Below are 15,876 nucleotides of genomic sequence, written 5' to 3'. Positions count from 1 at the left end.
TCAGTTTTCTTACGAACTCCAATAATTTATTGTCTCGAAAAAATAGAAGTCGATCGAGTATCTTCCCTGCAAAGTAGTGTCAACAAGTGATGGATGAGCAAGGTTCTTCCAGAGGTAATCATGAGATATGTTTCCTCTTTGTCGATTTAATGAGTTCATGCTTCTGTTACGTAAAATATCCGTGCTGATATACACATGAGTGCTTGAATTTAGTTACTTGATCTCTGGATTTTGACGGATTCACTCTAGATTTGTCAATTGGGATTTATTTTTCTGAATGATGTTTGTTAATCAAAAGACTGAGTTGATTTTCACTATTGTTTGATTTTTTTTTGAAATGTCTTTGATGTTGAGAAGTTTGGTTAATTCTTCATCTCCTTTTCAGGTTAAGATCCTTCACTGGCTAAATCATCTCCTTAAATCTTCCATGGTAAATACTTAAGCGATTATCTAAACAATTATTTGGCTATCTCTTTTATCTTTTTGAATAAATGTTAAATTAATTCAAGACGAAACCTGATTTACAAGATATGTGACTCTGTTTTGAGTACTATCAAAGTCTCGTCGTGAAAATAAAGAAAAAATGAAGCGTGTATAGGAAAAAAAAATTTGAGAAATTTTAATGCTGAAACTCCATGGTTGTCGCAAGCTGGAAGAAAACTACATCTCCTTGGCTTTCTCAAGCCTTTTATTTCCCATTCCTCGAACAGAAGAGACTCTTTTTTGAATATGTTAATTTGGCTCTTTTTATATTTAATTGTTTCTGATTATCATCTTTTTATCGTCTGACGTAGAAGATGATAATCAGAGCTTAGCTCTTTCCTACATCGGCTCTTCAACACAGGTCTCAAAGCTTAGCTCTTTCCTTTCATGGGTCAACAAAAGTCTCATACTTTTGCTGTTTCTCCAGGTCAAGAACTGTTCATGTGATAGAAGAGGGACCACGCGAGCAAAGGAATCAGTTGTTTTCTGTTTTAGGGTCTCTCACTGATCCAGAAGAAGAAGAATCAAAGGAATCCTCAGAGGTTAACTCAATGAGTAGTTTGCTCTTTGATGTTGGTGTTTTGTGTCTTTCTCTCTTTCTCTCGCTGATGATTTTTTTGGTTAATTTCATGCAGGACAGGTTGCTTCTGTAGATATTAAACCACCAAGCAGAAAAAGCTGGCAAAAGATTCAGTCTATGGTCTTGCCTATGACGTTGTCATTCCTTTACTTCAGCATCCTAGCAATTATGTACTAAATTCAGAACAACGGAAGCAAAATTTTAAATGAAAAATATTTTATTTTATTTTTCATATAAACAAATGTTTGAAATATTTTTATTTCAATATTTAGCGGATGTATTAAGTCATGCAGAGAAATGAGAGCAAAAGAAGTATAAAACTTAGAAGAAGAATGAAAATGGTGAACAAAACACTCAAACACCATCAATGATTACAAGAAGAGAAATGTTTAAAAAGTGAGAGAGCGTTGGGAATGAAACCTTCAGAAGAAGATACCAAATTTCTTTTCACTATAAAGACGCTTCATCCCAAACCTCTCAGAGAATCGAGAAATGCATGAACATAGAATTTAAATAGGTGGTGCGGTGACACAAAGAGACTGTCAAATTTTACCATTCACACGTTCACTTTGTTATATGCAAAACCAATGGTCATGGCAGATGAATGCGTCTTCGAGCTTGGGGTCTTTCGTTATATCACTTTCGTTTTACGCAAAACCAACATGTTTGATAGACTAATTTTTATAAATAAATGATAAAAATCGATTTAAAAAGGAGATGGATAATGCTGATTAACCAAATAGAAACAAAAAACAAAAGCTCTCCGCGCTTGCGCGGGGTTGAAGATCTCTAGTTCAATTTTAATAATATAGATATATGGTAGCAGAAACACATTTCATTTGTTATAATTTTATAGAATTATTGCTAACCCAAAACATATGACAACATAACTACGAACATGCATCATATATTTATTGCAAACTAATAATTATTATAAATAATAGTATAATATAAATTTATATGCTATAAATTCAAATTTTTATAAATAGATAATTCAGTATTTTTAAAGCGCAGCTCAGAATCTTTTTTTTTTATCATCGGCATAGCATTTGAAATGGAAGAATAATGGATATTCCACTTTATCAAACAAGTACGTCCCACTTGTTATGATTCGTGATACATGTTGCCTAGAAAAAAAGCGTCCAAAAGTAAAGAAACTTTTTAATTTACTTTGTCGTGTTCCCTGCCAAAAAAACTTTTTTTTTTGGATTTAATTGATGTTTTTGATGAGGGACTTATTCGGATTTGGTAACCGAAGCGGAATTGAAGTGCGGTGCGGTGCAATAACGGTTTATGTGGTTTGTAGAATAAGTGCGGTTTTTATAAAAAAAAAGTAGTGCGGTTTTAACAAAAATAGTATTCTCTCATTTCTCGAAAGTAAGATTTTCTAAAGTTTATTTTTTTCCACGAAAATAGATTTTTTATATTTTAAGGTATTTTTGTATATTTTTATGAAACATTAATTGTGAATGTTTGAACTGATTAAATTTATTGGTGAATAGTTATTGGAAAAGTGTATTGAAAAATAAATTGTAAATATTTATTATATTTTTAATAAATAGAAAAACTCTAAAAAAGCTTACTTTTAGAAACGGATGGAACATAAATTAAAAACATTTTATTATAATTTTAAACTATTTTTTGGTGATTATGTTGTAATATTTTGGATAAACGACCTATTTCTCCACGAGAACTATAATAGATGTATCTCAAAGTATGATCTCGTTATATGTATCCCGGAAAACAAAGTTTTAGTTTTATTTCCCAATAAATCTTCGTTTTGTCAAACCCAATTCAAAATCTTGAATTACCAATAGTAAACCAAAAATCCCTAAATCTGACCAAACAAAAAACCAATTAAACCATTGATAAAACCAATCAAACTAAATTAACATAATCTTAACCATCTAAATCAAAACATATCAAATCACTTCATTTCTCTCCTTCCCCACAAGCCACGGCAATTCCAGAACATAAGCTTTTTTCCCTTGCCCCATAGAATGTCTTCTTCTCTCACAATCAAACAATAGATTCAAAAAAAAATGTAACGATCTCTTTTTTTTTTTGCACCAATCGGGGAAAGAATACATGTGATCATCTTCACATCGTTCTCTTCTTCTTTTTCCATGTCACAGTCAATAACGCTTTACCATAGAATTCAATCCCAAGGGTGCTACAACTAGATGAGATAATCAAGTTAAAGTAGAAAGCTTGAACCAATTCCATCGATTATAATTAAAGAGAATAGTTATGAACATTGTGATTTCTCTTGGCGCTTGGTCAACAAGAGCGAGTTCGACGTGAAACCGGATCCAGATCCCACCATGTAACTTGATTATCTCCGCATGAATTGAAATAAAACATATTTTTACATTAAAACTATCATACTAGGTGAAATACCTTCTTCCTAACACCAACATACTATAAACCTTGCTTTTCAGAACATGCTTAACATAACTGTGTTCTTAGGAAAGGTCAATCCACGTAATTTTTCATCCTCACCCATATTGATTTTACCTTCACCAATATAAATGGGCCGTGTTAATTTGTATGTTAAGTTTTCATCATCTAATATCCACATTCTTCATATAATATACATAAATACTAAATCAAACCGGTTAGAATTTGACTTTTTTGGTCAGCATTTGATTATCGTTTTTCATATAATATACATAAAATACAAACTTAAACCGGCTATCATTTGGTTATCATGTTTGATATAACATACATAAATACTAACACAAAACGAATTATCTTGATTTAAATCACAATATAATAAAATAAACTAATGATATTGAACACACACATTCTTTAAAAATATTCACTATTTATTAAAACCCAAACAATAATTCAAAAATCGTTATATTTTTATTTCCGGTCCAAACTTCTTCCTATAATTTAGATAACCAATAAATCAATAAGAATATTCTATGTTTATATCAAAATTGCATAAAAATAATTTAGAAAACGTAATCTTTCTTTTTTGACAAAAAAATTTCTAAATTTTAGATTACCAATAAATGATATTATTTGAATCCAACTTACTTCTTAAATTATAGATTACCAATAAATAATATTCTCTATTTATTAAAATAATATCTATCTATTCTATTAAAAGATAAGTCATGACTTAATTCATGTGTGATTTTTTAATTTGGACCACCCATTAGAAAGTTGTTAAAATTAATTTTTGTATAAATATTTAAATTATTTGAATTATTCTAAGACAAACAAATCAAATAGATACTCCTATATTTACTCTAAAATTATATCTGAATAAAATCTTTTTATATCTTTTTATTTACAATATAAATATAAATAAATATATATATATATATATATATCATTTTTTATTAAAATAAACCTTTTAAATATTTAAGTAATTTCGTGTTTGTTTAACATAAATGTATATTCGTTTTTCACTTAAACAAAACTTTTAAATATTTAGTTAATGTCGTGTTTATTTTAAAATTAAATTTATATTTATTTTAACTAAAATGAAAATTTAAAATATCTTACTAATTTTCTAATTATAACTAAACACATGTACATTTTTGTATTAATCTGCGATATTAATTTAATATAATTTTTTCAATAATTTTTTTGATCTTTCACTAATAAAATTTTTCAATTTAGAATTTTGTATCACATGATTTAAAATATGAAAAATTTAAAACAAATAATATAAATTATTGCATGTGAACTATAAAATTGTTGTGTATTAAAATGTTATATTAAACAATTAGTAATATGGTAAATATTACAGTTAATCATGTAAAACAAATAATTATGTGTGTAAAAATAAAATAATCACCCGCACAGTTGTGCGGGTCAAGATCTAGTCTATCTTATTAAAGCTCAAGTACAAATTAGAATTGTTTGCAAACATGGATAACAATTTAAAAAAAAAATGTTTGGAAACATGGATGGCAGTTAAAAAAAAAAGTTTGTTTAGAAACATGGATTGCAGTTTTTAAAAAAAGGTTTGTTTGGAAACATAGATTGCAATTTAAAAAACAAGTTTGTTTGGAAACATAGATTGCAACATATTAAGAAAAAAAAAGTAATTGGCTTATATTTTTAAGAAAAATTAAAAAAACTATTATATTATAAAAACTATCTACCTGATACCTAATCAGGTTCGGTTCAGCTCCGTTTGGGTTTTGGGTTTCTGGGGTCAAAGATTTCAGCCTCATTGGAATATTTCTAAATTTCAGTTCGTGTTCACTTTGGGTTTTTACGGGTTCAGTTCGAGTTCGGATAACCCATTTAAATTATTTTTAAAATTCATCATATTCTTTAAATTTCTCAAAAACTATAAACAAAATTATATAATAAATATAAATTTGAATAACATATGTCAGAATACCTAAACTTAACATATAAATTTGTTTAGTTCAAATATTTGGATAGAAAATCAATAATTATTTTAAATATTTTTGATATTTACAATTGATTATTTGTATATATTTTCAAGTATTTAAACAAGCTTTAAAGTATATATTTGGTACTACTTTTTGGATCGGGATCGGTTCGGTTCTTCAGATTCTGGTGTTTTGTTCAGCCCTAATATTATTGACATGAAAAGCAAATAGAAACATATTTTTTTAAAAATACACTCGCGCGGACGCGCGGATCAAAATCTAGTATATTTTAAATATTCTTATATTTAGATTTAGATTAACTATTAGAATATGTTTGGAATATTCTCATATTTAGGGTCCGACTGGTGACCATTGTGGAACAAAAGGAACGAATAAAAAAAGAACATAGAAGAATAAAAATTGCAGGAATGAAAAAAAATGGTTGTTACATCTCAAATTTAACAAGGAATGATTTTGTTTTTTGGTTCTCTACAAAAAAGGAAATGGTAGGGAACGAGAAGAAAAAACTATTCTTTATGAAAGGCGATTTTTTTAAGAACGTTAAGGAATACATTATTCCTCGTCGTTGCTTGGTCACCATTCGTACCCTTAGATTTACATTAACTGTTTAAAATTGAAACTATCGAAAGATTTTGTTAACAAAATCCTATATTTAATGTTTAATATATGTATTGAAATTTTTAATAATAAAAAAAATTCTATAAATACTAGTAAGTCACCTCGACCACAATCAATTCACCAAAGCCTGAAACAGAAAAAAGGTAAACTTCTACTATATTTGATCGTTCTTAAATTGATACATGCAATTAATATCATTATTATATCTTTTTTAATGCAGAGAGAGCATGGCAGATGAGATCAAACACGAATTCCTATCCAAAAACCAAATATTGAGGTGAGATTCTTCTGACTTTATCCTCTAGTGTTTTGACGTTTGTATTTTGTTTACAACACCTAAACTTTTTCTTCGTTGTTTGATTTTCATCTCCAATGTTGAGGTGGTTCTCTCGTTTCACCTTTTTCTTTAATTTTTATCGTTCATATAATATTTTTTACAAAACGTAGTTTTTCTTCCTCATTGTTTGATTTTCATCTCAAGTATTCGATATTTTATTGTATTACTAGCATGATTATTTTTATGGTCATTTAAGATTTTTAGGTGATTCTCTTATTTGACACGTTTTTTCAAAAGTAATGGAGCTAGTATCTTTATTAATTTTTCTGTATCATTTTGTTTTAAAAATTAATTTAAACTAAATCAATAGTGACTTTTTAAAAATAAATATTAACCATGTTTCTGTTTTTTTGTAGGAACAATTTTTTTGTTACAACCAGAATTTCCTTAAAGTAATTGTGTTGTTGCTTGAGAGCGAAGGTTTAGATTCATACTGTGACAGAGTACTAATAAGAATTGACTGAGGTCGAGGATGGCGCCATACAATGCAACTGAGAAATGGCCACGATCAAGAATGCTACGAAACTCTACGAATGCATCAAGATACTTTTCGACTGTTATGTGATAGGTTGATGAATGATTATGGACTACGAGAATCTCGAGAGTGTGGCCTAGAAGAGGCTGTTGCAATGTTTCTTGAAACTGTTGCGCATGATGAAGTCCAACGAACAATCGCAACACATTACCAACGCAATCAAGAGACAGTGAATAGAAAGTTTCATGAAATTTTGGATGCACTTGTTCGCATGTCTCAAGATATTATAAAGCCCGGAGAAAATGAATTTCGACAAGTAAGCACCACACTCTCTTATGATACAAGGTATTATCTTTTCTTCAGTGGTTGCATAGGAGCTCTTGATGGTACAGCGAGTTGGATCTGACAAAAAAGCAACATCCTACCATGAACGTGCTTGTGATATGTAACTTCAGAATGGAGTTTATATATACATATGTGGAGACACCGGGAAGAGCACATGATTCGAAGATATTGACATATTGTGCATAGAACGATGAATATTTTCCAACTCCTCCTGAAGGAAAACATTTTCTCGCTGATTCAGGATACTCTAATAAGAAGGGATATCTTGCTCCGTACCGTCGAGTTCAATATCATTCCCATCAATGGAGAAGGGGACAACCTACAAATGAGAATGAAATGTTTAACAAACGTCATTCTTCTTTGCGTTCGGTGATTGAGCGAACTTTCGGGGGTGTGGAAAGGAAAGTTTGCTATTATCAGAGATCCAGCGCGATATGATTTTCAGACACAATGTAAGATTGTCGTTGCCACAATGGCGTTGCATAAATTCATACGAAAATCAACAAGAAATGATGAAGATTTTCAAGAGTATGAACAAACAGAAAGCCGTGACAAAAAAAAAAGAACAAACAGAAAGTGAGATGTTTGAACTTTCGGATTCTGAAGATGATGATAATAATGCTGAAGCTCAAAGAACGAGTTATGTTCCTACAGGGGATGCATATATGGCGGATATTAGAAACAACATTGCATAACAAATATGGAGGGAAAGAAGATAAACATTTTTATTCACGTTTTTAGTTTAAATTTAAGTTTTAAATATTTTATTATTTTTAATAATTTTTAATGCTAGTTCATATCTTGTAATATTTTATATTATAAATAAATAAGATTTATTATTTTATTTTAATAAAATTTAGAAATGCATTTTATTTTTCAGATCTTGTTTACAGCTCACGTTCACAGCTCACAGCTCCCCGCTCCTGCTTCAGCTGCTTTCAGTTGCTCATCCCTGCTCTGCTTTGCCAATCACGCACCAAGAGTAACGTGAGAAAAGGGAGAGAGAGAGAGAAAGGAGAAAGAGGGCGAAGAACCAAATTCTGAGTAAGTTAACTATTGGTTTACAATAATTTATGGTTTACCTCGGTTTAAAATAATTTATGTTTTACTTTAAAACAGTAAACCAATTTGAATCAGGTTGTATGGGCTTTTTGATTTTAAACTTTATATATCTGGAGATATAAGTCTAAAACTTTAATATCGTGGGGGGAAACAAAACTAAAACTTTGTTTTTGGGATAAATAGAACGAGGTTTATATCTCCACATATATAAAGTTCAAAATCAAAAAGCCCATACAACCTGATTCAAATTGGTTTACTGTTTTAAATAGTTTTCATGGGAAATATATATAACTAGTTTGGGAGACATCTGATGCTATATAATATTTTCAAAAATTATAAGTATATATAAAATATTAGGATAAACAAGCTATTTCCCCACGAAAACTATTATATAGCATCAGATTTCCCAAATTATAAGTATATATAAAATACAACCTTATAATTTCAAATACTAAAATTCATAGTTATATATATTTCCTTTATTTTATAATTTTAGCTATTACTTTTTAAAAAATAAACATCTTACTTTATATAAAATATATTTTAAATAAAATATTAATAAAAGATACAATACAATTAAAAACATTATGAAATAATTTGATTTTCCTAAAAATACAATATAATAAAAAAAACTTGATTGTTATTTCTGTTTTAATAATATGTGACTAGAACTAATTATTGTAACTTTAAAAAAAAATATGCTAATTTTTTTCTCTCTAAAAAGAAAAACTTAAAAGAATTTCTTTGTGAGGACTATTAGCAATTTTAAATTAAATAAAATATCTATCGTACAACTATTTTTTAAATATATAATATTTTAATTTTTTTAAAAATAAATAAAGAGAAAAGGAAATTTTTGTATCACCTCTGCAGTGCTCTCCAGAAACTAGGCAAGCCACTATATTATCTTATTTTTCATCGTCCATGATAAATATTTAATGTTAAGTAATAAACAGAAAAAAAACACACATATTATGCAAAACCGCTGGATATAGGAAGCTGGACAAATACAAGTGTGGTCCACTTGAAAACATGTTGTTTTCAAAAACGCACTCAACTTTTTTTTCTTTTTTTTTTGAAAACCGCAAAAGGTAGTTTGCAAGGTTCTGGCTGGTTCAAACGCAGCGGCTGCGGTTGCGGTTGCGGAAATTTGCGGATGCGGGTGATTGCGGTTTCTAGCAGTTTTAAGAGATTTGTACGACTGGTTCGGCGGTTAAAATTTGGTGCGTTTGCGGAATACTTTTGACTGGTTAACTACCAAATGCATCAGCGATTAAATAATAAATTAACAATATTTACATTTTATATAATTATAAAAATATAAAAAAACATAATATTATAATAAATATAAAAATTATATTTAGCAAGTTATAGTTTTAAGTTTTTAAAAATTATAGAAAATATTTTTATTTTAAAATTTTATAATATTAATTAATATATAATAGATATATTTTGGTATTTTCATAATTCATATTAAAAATTATAGTCTCAATAGATCGTATAAGAACACAACTATAAGAACACAAATAAATAACTCTCTTTATTAATCTCTCTTAAGGAAACACTCAAAAAACTTAAGCTTCTCAATCACAAAATACTCTAAGACTCTCAAAGGTATGCAACACTTTTGCAACTCTTTATATAGAGATTATATTTCCTAAACTCATTAGGAACACATATTTCGTTTTTCTTCTAATCCTAAACTCATTAGGATAACTTAGACTCCAAGTTATCTTTAAGTTTATCTCCAACATTGTCCCCTTTAAGCTTAAAGTTAACTTCTTGAACACCCACAAGCTCTCGCATTTCTTTGAACTTGATTCTTCCAAGTGCTTTAGTTAAGATGTCTGCTTTTTGATCTACTCCCGGAATGTGTTGGACATTGATTTGTTCATTCTGTACGCATTCTCTAATGAAGTGATAACGCTTATGTATGTGCTTGCTCCTTCCATAAAACACCGGATTCTTTGTGAGTTCTATAGCCGATTTGTTATCAACTAATAGCTTTAAACGATCACAGGGTGTCTCAGTGATCTCTCCGAGTAACTCTTGAAGCCATATGGCTTGTTTTGCTGCTTCTGTTGCCGCCATAAACTCAGCCTCGCATGATGATAATGCCACAGTCTCTTGTTTTTGAGAACACCAAGTGACAAGGCAATTGTTCAAGTAGAAGATATGTCATGTAGTACTTCTTCCAGCATCCTCATCTATATTGTGGCTACTGTCACAGTAACCAACTAACTCTACCTTCTTTGATCGCTTGAACGTTAAACCATAGCTCGTGGTTACCTTTAGGTATCGTAGTATCTGTTTCAACGCAGCAGCATGAGAGGTCTTTGGCTGATGCATTTAAAGGCTGAGTAGTCCCACACTAAAAGTAAGGTCCGGTCGCGTATGCAACAAGTATCGGAGACAGCCTATGTTCCTTCTAAACTCTGTTTCATCGACACTAGCTTCTTCCGGTGCCTTCGACAATACGAGACCAGCATCCATCGGTATATATACCGAATTACACTCATCCATGCCTGTCTCCGACAATACGAGACCTGGCCCTATCACTAAGAGGTCATCAACATATACTGCTACTAGAAGAAGATTACTACCTTGACGCTTACGATATAAATACGGCTCCTTCGAGCATTTAGCGAATTTCAACCTCTTAAGCACTTTGTTGAGTTTTTCGTTCCAAGCTCTAGGAGCTTGCCTCAAACCATATAGTGCTTTGTTTAACTTGTAGACCTTATTCTCACTTCCCTCGACCACAAAGCCTTCTGGTTGCTTTACATAAACATCTTCTTTTAGTTCTCCTTGGAAAAAAGCGGTCTTGACGTCTAAGTGGTGTATCTCCCATCCGTGCGAGGCTGCAAGTCCTATGATGACCCTTATAGTCTCAATACGAGCAACAGGAGCGAACACCTCTTCGAAGTCTACACCATGTCTCTGTATGTATCCTTTTGCCACCAGCCTCGACTTGTGTTTGTTTATACTTCCATCAGAGTTGCACTTGATTTTAAAAATCCACTTGAGACTGATTGCTTTTCCTCCTTTGGGTAAGTCTACCAAATCCCACGTCTTATTCTTTATAATAGACGAGATCTAGTCTTGACATGCATCCTTCCATACCTTCTCTTGTATGGCGTCTTCAAAACACCAGGGTTCTTCGTTTATGAGCAGTACCAATCTTTCTCTTTCTTCTTCCGCTAGTAGAATGTAGTCACTCAGATAGTTTGGCATCCTGGTTTCTCTGGTTGATCTACGCAGCTCGTGTGGAGGGTCGTTGTTGATCTCGTCTGTTGTGCTCGTTTCTATGAGTGGGTTTGTGTCTCCTTCCTCCTCTTTGACTTCGCTATTTTCTTCTGGTATTGTTTCTACCGCTTCATATCTGATGCCTTGGTTCCCGAAGTCTCCAAGTTTAACCGTGAACGTTCCTGGTTCCTCAGGGTCATCTCATGTTTTGCTCCAAATCAATGATCTTCCTTCATCAAACACCACATCCCTACTCACAACTATCTGCTTAGTTGTTGGATCCAATAATCTTTATGCCTTAGAACCAGGCTCAGTTCCAAGATGTATCAAGACTCTTGACCTATCATTAAGCTTTCGCAGGTGTGGAGCGTCTATCTTCGTATGTCCAATACAACCAACTAAGTGGTGGTTTTCTTCCATTAAACACCTCATATGGTGTTTGCGCATTTAAGATTCTTGTTGCCACACGATTAATCAAATATGTAGCATGCCGTATGCCTTCTCCCCACATGTAATTGGGCATGTTTACGTGCATCAGAATGCTCATGGTCATCTCAAGAAATGTTTTGTTTCGACGTTCTACCACTCCGTTTTGCTGAGGAGTGTATGGAGCGGTTAGATGTCTGTGTACTCCTGATTCCTCATAAAACATATTGAACTTTGTCGAAGTAAACTCGCCACCTCTATCCGTTCGAAACGTTTTAATGCTCTGTTTTGTTTTTTTTTCTACCATTGCTTTGAAGCTTTTGAACTTTTTGAACGCGTCGCTTTTCTCTTTCAAGAGTATCGTCCACATATAGCGAGAATGATTATCAATAAGAACAAAGATGTACCTATTTCTTGCTGCAGTCGATGGTGTTATGGGACCACAGAGATCTCCATGCACTAGTTCGAGCAACTCTGAAGCTCGATAAGACGTCGATTGTGGGAATGATGCTCTCATTTGCTTTCCACAAAGTCAAGACTCACATACCTCCTTTTCAACGTTGAGCTTCGGTATTCCTGGAACCAACTCCTTTTGTATCATCATCTTCATCGAGTATGTGCTAATATGCCCTAATCTCGCGTGTCATCGTGCACAATCCGAATTTATAGTCATGTGAAAACACTTAACATTGTTTTTCTCCATCGCGACTTTATACAGTCGATTGCGTGATCTAGTTGCTTGTACAATAAGATTCCCGTCTTTATCATGTAGCGTCAGACAATCACCTCTCATTCTTTCATCGCAGCCAGCTTCAGTGGCTTGTTCGAGGCTGATGATGTTTCTTCGTAGTTTTGGTATAAATTACACATCATTTAGAAGTTTCTTCTCTCCCGTTCGTGTGAGGAAAAGAATGGATCCTTTTCCTTTAATATCAATTCGTGAGTCATCTCTGAACCTTACCTTCCCGGTAATTGTCTCATCAATAGACTGGAAATAACTCCTATTTCCCGTCATATGGTTACTTGCACTGTTTTCCAAGTACCATACTCTATCTCCATCAGAACTCGAGTCAAACTATTTTGGACATACGTTTCGTTCGTTGAGATACACGATCTCATGCATCATCAATGCATATGCCGCCTCTGTATCTTCTTCTTTAGCTTCTTGCGTTTCTTGCAGCTTAAGAAGCCTGTCGGGATAGGTTGCCGCAAAGTGACCCACCTTGTCACACCTATAACAAGTTACTTTAGAAGCATCACGATTCTCCCAATACGACCTTGTTGTCCCAGTAAGTCTAAATATTGTCCGATTAGTACCAATTGTTGACTCTCGGTTTTCCCAGTAAGTCTAAATATTCTCCCAATACGACCTTGATGACTCTCAGTTTTCCCAGTAAGTCTAAATATTTTCTGATTAGTACATGGTGTAGACTATATGATACCAATTGTTGGGATTGTGAAATCCCGTGTCCAACTCTATATTGTCCGATTAGTACGATATTGTCCACTTTGGGCCTAAGAGACAAGCCCGCATGGATTTACTTTTGGTTTCCTTCCCAAAAGCCTCGTCCTCTATAGTCGCCATGATAGTCTCGATTTGATTGTGTTTCCATGTTAGCATACATCATTTTGCTTTGATCATCTTGTCGATCTTCTTCTTCCTCGCATATGCGTTCTTCATAAGCCTTTAAACCCCCGATGATATCTTCAAAGCTAGTTGTATTCAGGTCCAGAATTTGCTCAAGAGAGGCAACTATATGAATGTATTTCTTCCTTGGTAAACACTTAAGAAATTTCTTCACCAATTTGGTTTCTTCTATAACTTCTCCTAAGGTGGCTGATTTGGACGAAATCTCGGGTAACTTCCGAACAAAGTCGTTTATGCTATCGCTATCTTTCATCCTGAGACGATCGAATTCAGACATAAGAGTTTGCAACCTTGCCTCCCTTACCCTGTCCACACCAACATGACGCGCCTTGACTGCATCCCAGACTTTCTTGGCCGTCTCGAGTTCCCCAACTTGTAGAATCAATGCTTTCGGGATTGACTGAAACAATAGGGCAAGCGCCATATCGTTTTTATCAGCTTCATTAGATTCATTCTCCACCACTCCCCATACTTTATGAACTTTAAGCAAGGTTTTCATGCGTATTGCCCATACAGTACAGTTAGTGGCGTTCAACATCGGACACTTTATGGAGGATGGTCCTCCTCCTTCTTCTTGATCTTATTGTGGCTCTAATACCAAATATAGTCTCAATAGATCGTATAAGAACACAACTATAAGAACACAAATAAAGGACTCTCTTTATTAATCTCTCTTAAGGAAACACTCAAAAACCTTAAGCTTCTCAATCACAAAATACTCTAAGATTCTCAAAGGTATATAATCTTTATATATAGATCATATTTCCTAAACTCATTAGGAACACATATTTCCTTTTTCTTCTAATCCTAAAGTCATTAGGATAACTTAGACTCCAAGTTATCTTTAAGCTTATCTCCAACAAAAATTTTATTGAATATTTTTATTTTTGTATTTTTATTGTTTTTAAGAAAAAGAAAATAAAAAGTATCATTCCGCAACCGTAAACGCTAGCTGGAACCAGCTTTTGAATTTCTGAGGTTTAGAACGGTTTGAAGCGGTTTGAATGATTGTTGCAAAACGCTAACAACCGCTACTATCCGTAAAAGATGTGTTTGCGGATGATAGCGGGAAACCAGTCATACTCTAAATGTGATTGGTGACACTTAGCGGTTTTCAAAAAACAAAATTGAATTCCGTTAATTTGTATGTCACCATTCATTACCGTAGTATAAATATTTTATTAATAAATAAAAAACGTGACATTAATCTTATAATATATGATTTTCTCAAAAACCAACAATTTTGATAAGAATTGCCGGTGCCACTAATCTAAACCCAAAAAAAAAAAACTTTAGCCAATACAAATTTGACCAGCAAATGATTCAAAAACTAACATTAAAATCGTACAAAACTTCTCTTCTATTGTGAAACTATAGAATATAATCTATGTTTTTGTATTATTCATAAACATAAAGAGCCATTTATATATAGAGAATTACACCGTCATAGAATAATGGAAAGCCTAAAAAAAGAAAATACAAATATTGAAAGAGTACAAATCATAATCTAATAAGGAAAATGCAAGATGCAGATTCTCTCTCTCTCTCTCTCTCTCTCTCTCTCTCTCCTCACGGTCGACTCTCTCTCTTTCTAGCATTGGCCCGGTTATGGACATCCACAATATGATTTATAACACTCCCCCTTGGATGCCATAACCATACAGGGATTGTAATACGCTTTAGATGTTGCCTCATTAAAACCTTACCAGGAAAACTCAGTGGGACAAAACCATGGTGAAGGAAAAAAAGTACAACACGTATTAATCCCCCTGTTCTGAACAACTTGCGGCTGGCCTCATGAACAACCAAGATCTCCAAATGGTTTGAAGATGTGGCCGCGATCATCTGCTTCATGGAACGCCATGATATGGACGTTCCACCATGTGTGAAAACATAGTCTGTCTGTGATCGAGCATTGTGTGGATCCGAAAGATAACCTGCATCAGCAAAATCAACTAAACCTTCTTTGTTTTGGTTAGTATAAAATAAACTCAAGTCTTTTGTTCCTTGCAGGTAACGAAGAACATGTTTAATCCCGTTCCAGTGTCTTTGGGTCGGACAAGAGCTAACTCTAGACAATAGATTCACGGCAAAACATATATCAGGCCGTGTGTGACTTGCCAAAAACATTAAAGCTCATATGGCACTGAGATATGGTAGTTCGGGACCAAGGACATCTTCATCGTCCATCTTGGGACGGAACGAGTCAGTGTCCAGGTCGAGAGACCTCACGACCATGGGGATAGATAATGGGTGAGACTCGGCCATGTT

At 32.9% G+C, this 15,876-nt stretch overlaps 1 long non-coding RNA gene across 1 annotated transcript; it reads left to right on the top strand.

Annotated features, from left to right (window-relative positions):
- The first annotated feature begins 203 nt into the window (after positions 1-203).
- On the top strand, positions 204-1,145 carry LOC106341483. Its single transcript, XR_001269658.1, has 4 exons — positions 204-430; positions 795-844; positions 911-1,025; positions 1,119-1,145. It is a non-coding gene; the product is annotated as an uncharacterized LOC106341483 (long non-coding RNA).
- The last annotated feature ends 14,731 nt before the right edge of the window (positions 1,146-15,876 follow it).

This window comes from Brassica oleracea, chromosome C4 (assembly GCF_000695525.1).
Source record: "Brassica oleracea var. oleracea cultivar TO1000 chromosome C4, BOL, whole genome shotgun sequence".
Taxonomy (NCBI): Eukaryota; Viridiplantae; Streptophyta; class Magnoliopsida; order Brassicales; family Brassicaceae; genus Brassica; species Brassica oleracea.
Note: the sequence above shows the minus strand (reverse complement) of the source record. Positions and strands in the feature narration are given on the sequence as shown.